Source organism: Hippichthys cyanospilos, unplaced genomic scaffold (genome assembly GCF_059441005.1).
Source record: "Hippichthys cyanospilos isolate Australia breed blue-spotted pipefish unplaced genomic scaffold, RoL_Hcya_1.0 HiC_scaffold_126, whole genome shotgun sequence".
Classification (NCBI taxonomy): domain Eukaryota; kingdom Metazoa; phylum Chordata; class Actinopteri; order Syngnathiformes; family Syngnathidae; genus Hippichthys; species Hippichthys cyanospilos.
Window position 1 is genome coordinate 7,784 of NW_028283482.1, and position 4,717 is coordinate 12,500.

A 4,717-nucleotide genomic window follows, 5' to 3' on the forward strand; every position below is an offset into this window, starting at 1 on the left:
AGTGCCGCTGTCCGCCCGGTTCCCCAAACGCCCCTGGTCGCCCAACTCAGGGGAGAAGTGCTGAAATGAGGCCGAGTGTCCTGGTTCCCAAAATCGGCCAAATATTAGGCAAAGTGCCGGTGTCCGCCCGGTTCCCCAAACGCCCCTGGTCGCCCAACTCAGGGGCAGAAGTGCTGAAATGAGGCCGAGTTGCCTGGTTCCCCAAAGCGGGCAAAAAAAGAGCAAAGTGCCGGTGTCCGCCCGGTTCCCCAAACGCCCCTGGTCGCCCAACTCAGGGGCAGAAGTGCAGGAATGAGGCCGACCTGCCTGGTTCCCTGGAGCGGCTAAAAATTAGGCAAAGTGCCGGTGTCAAACGCCCCTGGTCGCCCAGCCCAAAAAATGACAAAGTCCCACAAACGCCCCTGGTCGCCCAGCCCAAAAAATGACAAAGTCCCACAAACGCCCCTGGTCGCCCAGCCGAAAAAATGACTAAGTGCCAACAGCGCCCCTGGTCGCCCAAACACTAAACGCCCCTGGTCGCCCAGCCGAAAAAATGACTAAGTGCCAACGGCGCCCCTGGTCGCCCAGCCGAAAAAATGACTAAGTGCCAACAGCGCCCCTGGTCGCCCAAACACTAAACGCCCCTGGTCGCCCAGCCGAAAAAATGACTAAGTGCCAACGGCGCCCCTGGTCGCCCAGGATTAAAAAATGACAAAGTCACACTTCAGGCCGACTTGTGCTGAGCAGAGGCCGGCGCTCCTGGTTCCCTGGAGCGGCCAAATTAAAGGCAATGTCCCGGTGTCATCCCGGTCCCTCAAACGCCCCTGGTCGCCCAGGATTAAAATATGACAAAGTCACACTTCAGGCCGACTTGTGCTGAGCAGAGGCCGGCGCTCCTGGTTCCCTGGAGCGGCCAAATTAAAGGCAATGTCCCGGTGTCATCCCGGTCCCTCAAACGCCCCTGGTCGCCCAGGATTAAAATATGACAAAGTCACACTTCAGGCCGACTTGTGCTGAGCAGAGGCCGGCGCTCCTGGTTCCCTGGAGCGGCCAAATTAAAGGCAATGTCCCGGTGTCATCCCGGTCCCTCAAACGCCCCTGGTCGCCCAGGATTAAAATATGACAAAGTCACACTTCAGGCCGACTTGTGCTGAGCAGAGGCCGGCGCTCCTGGTTCCCTGGAGCGGCCAAATTAAAGGCAAAGTGCCGGTGTCAGCCCGGTCCCTCAAACGCCCCTGGTCGCCCAGGATTAAAATATGACAAAGTCCCACTTCAGGCCGACTTGTGCTGAGCAGAGGCCGGCGTTCCTGGTTCCCTGGAGCGGCCAAATTAAAGGCAAAGTGCCGGTGTCATCCCGGTCCCTCAAACGCCCCTGGTCGCCCAGGATTAAAATATGACAAAGTCCCACTTCAGGCCGACTTGTGCTGAGCAGAGGCCGGCGTTCCTGGTTCCCTGGAGCGGCCGAATTAAAGGCAAAGTCCCGGTGTCAGCCCGGTCCCACAAACGCCCCTGGTCGCCCAGCCACACGGCGCCCCTGGTCGCCCATCCACAAAAACGGCAAAGTGTCAAAAATGCCCCTGGTCGCCCAGCCAATAAACGCCCCTGGTCGCCCATTCATAAAAACGGCAAAGTGTCAAAAATGCCCCTGGTCGCCCAGCCACTAGCCGCCCCTGGTCGCCCATCCATAAAAACGGCAAAGTGTCAAAAATGCCCCTGGTCGCCCAGCAAACAAACGCCCCTGGTCGCCCATCCATAAAAACGGCAAAGTGTCAAAAATGCCCCTGGTCGCCCAGCAAACAAACGCCCCTGGTCGCCCATCCATAAAAACGGCAAAGTGTCAAAAATGCCCCTGGTCGCCCAGCAAACAAACGCCCCTGGTCGCCCATCCATAAAAACGGCAAAGTGTCAAAAATGCCCCTGGTCGCCCAGCAAACAAACGCCCCTGGTCGCCCATCCATAAAAACGGCAAAGTGTCAAAAATGCCCCTGGTCGCCCAGCAAACAAACGCCCCTGGTCGCCCATCCATAAAAACGGCAAAGTGTCAAAAATGCCCCTGGTCGCCCAGCAAACAAACGCCCCTGGTCGCCCATCCATAAAAACGGCAAAGTGTCAAAAATGCCCCTGGTCGCCCAGCAAACAAACGCCCCTGGTCGCCCATCCATAAAAACGGCAAAGTGTCAAAAATGCCCCTGGTCGCCCAGCAAACAAACGCCCCTGGTCGCCCAGCCGAAAAAATGACTAAGTGCAAACAGCGCCCCTGGTCGCCCAAACACTCAACGCCCCTGGTCGCCCAGCCGAAAAAATGACTAAGTGCCAACGGCGCCCCTGGTCGCCCAAACACTCAACGCCCCTGGTCGCCCAGCCTTAAAAATGACTAAGTGCAAACGGCGCCCCTGGTCGCCCAGCCGAAAAAATGACAAAGTGCCAACAGCGCCCCTGGTCGCCCAACCGAAAAAATGACTAAGTGCCCGCATCTTTTGCGTTGACCCCCCACCTCTACCCTCAAACCAAAAAGATGCGGAGGTTTGACCCAGATCTCCAAAACACTATCGGCACATATATAGGGAACAGCATTTTAAGAGCTTTTGGAGCCGAAAATATGACAAAGTCCCACTTTTTCGAAAATATGACAAAGTCCCACTTTTCGAAAATATGACAAAGTCCCACTTTTTCGAAAATATGGCAAAGTCCCACTTTTCTGAAAATATGACAGAGTGCCACTTTTATCACAAATGAGTGCCTGGCTCCCCGGCAATGTGAAACACGAACACGGACTGGAGAAGCGGGCGGCTTTGCCGCTCGCCGCGGCCTCGCTCCGGAAGGGGGGGGGGGGGGCCGCTTATGAAACACGAACACGGACTGGAGAAGCGGGCGGCGTTGCCGCTCGCCGCGGCCTCGCTCCGGGTGGGGGGGGGCCGCTAATGAAACACGAACACGGACTGGAGAAGCGGGCGGCTTTGCCGCTCTTCCCGGCCTCGCTCCGAGCGGGCGGGCCGAATATTAAACACGAACACGGACCGGAGAAGCGGGCGGCCTTTTGGCTCGCCGCGGCCTTTCGGGGGGGCCGCTTATGAAACACGAACACGGACCGGAGAAGCGGTCGGCTTAGCCGCTCTTCCCGGCCTCGCTCCGAGCGGGCGGGCCGAATATTAAACACGAACACGGACTGGAGAAGCGGGCGGCTTTGCCGCTCGCCGCGGCCTTTCGGGGGGGCCGCTTATGAAACACGAACACGGACCGGAGAAGCGGTCGGCTTAGCCGCTCTTCCCGGCCTCGCTCCGAGCGGGCGGGCCGAATATTAAACACGAACACGGACCGGAGAAGCGGGCGGCCTTTTGGCTCGCCGCGGCCTCGCTCCAGGCGGGCCGCTTAACGAACACGGACCAGAGAAAGCGGGCGGCCTTTCGGCTCGCCCCGGCCTCGCTCCAGGCGGGCCGCTTAACGAACACGGACCAGAGAAAGCGGGCGGCCTTTCGGCTCGCCGCGGCCTCGCTCCAGGCGGGCCGCTTAACGAACACGGACCAGAGAAAGCGGGCGGCCTTTCGGCTCGCCCCGGCCTCGCTCCAGGCGGGCCGCTTAACGAACACGGACTAAAGAAAGCGGGCGGCCTTTCGGCTCGCCCCGGCCTCGCTCCAGGCGGGCCGCTTAACGAACACGGACCGGGGCAGCGGGCGGCCCCACGCGCTCGCCGCGGCCTCGCTCCGAGCGGGCCGCGTAACGAACAGGAACACGGACCGGAGAAGCGGGCGGCCTTTCGGCTCGCCCCGGCCTCGCTCCAAGCGGGCCGCTTAACGAACACAGACCAATGCACGGGGGCGGCTTTGCCGCTCGCCCCGGCCCCGCTCCAGGCGGGCGCCTTACTAACACGGACCGAAGGCCGGCGGCCGCTCCTCGCGGCCACGCACCCACACCCCCGCACCGACCGATCGGCGATTACAACCTGCCATCGGAGGGCCCCCGCCGGCGCCGCCAGGCGCTCGGGCGGACGGCTCCTCCGGCCGCGGGTCCACTCCAGCGCCGGGGACGCGGCGAGCGCGGCCTCGCGGCCCCGCCCGCCAATGCTCCGGCGCGAAACGTATCTGGCGAGACCGAGACGGCCCGAATGTCACATTTTTTTCCGACGCACGCAGAGGTCCCACATCGGAGGGCCGTCGCGCCGGCGCCGGCGCCCGTTCGCTCGGGCTGCCCGCAGCGTCCCGCGGCCGTTCCCATCCGTGGAAATCTATTTCTCAAACCAGCCGCGCGCACGGCGCGCCGTTGCGGGGGTTATCGGGAGGGGAGCATGCGCGGCCCGTCGCAGCCACCGGGCCCGCGTCTCCCCCAGACAACGCGCGCAAGATCCAAATGAATCGGGGGCGGGCCCCCCCACCGCTGCTACCGGGGGGAGTCTCCGCCCCAAAGAAAGCGCCCCGGGCTGGCGCCCGCGCGCGCGCCGCGGCCGACAGCGGGGCCGGCGCGCGCCGGGCGTCCCCCCGGGGCCGCCCTCCCTCCGATCCGCAGGGGGAATGCAGGGCTACCTGGTTGATCCTGCCAGTAGCATATGCTTGTCTCAAAGATTAAGCCATGCAAGTCTAAGTACACACGGCCCGTACAGCGAAACTGCGAATGGCTCATTAAATCAGTTATGGTTCCTTTGATCGCTCCACCGTTACTTGGATAACTGTGGCAATTCTAGAGCTAATACATGCAAACGAGCGCCGGCCCCCCCCCCGGGGGAGGCGCGCATTTATCAGACACC

At 61.9% G+C, this 4,717-nt stretch overlaps 1 non-coding gene across 1 annotated transcript in view; it reads left to right on the forward strand.

Moving 5' to 3' along the window:
- Positions 1 to 4,493: 4,493 nt before the first annotated feature.
- Positions 4,494 to 4,717, forward strand: part of LOC148404937 (18S ribosomal RNA) — a 1,916-nt gene continuing 1,692 nt past the window's right edge. Inside the window, exon 1 of the ribosomal RNA XR_015864597.1 lies at positions 4,494 to 4,717. This exon is cut by the window's right edge and continues 1,692 nt beyond it. This is a non-coding gene — a ribosomal RNA (18S ribosomal RNA).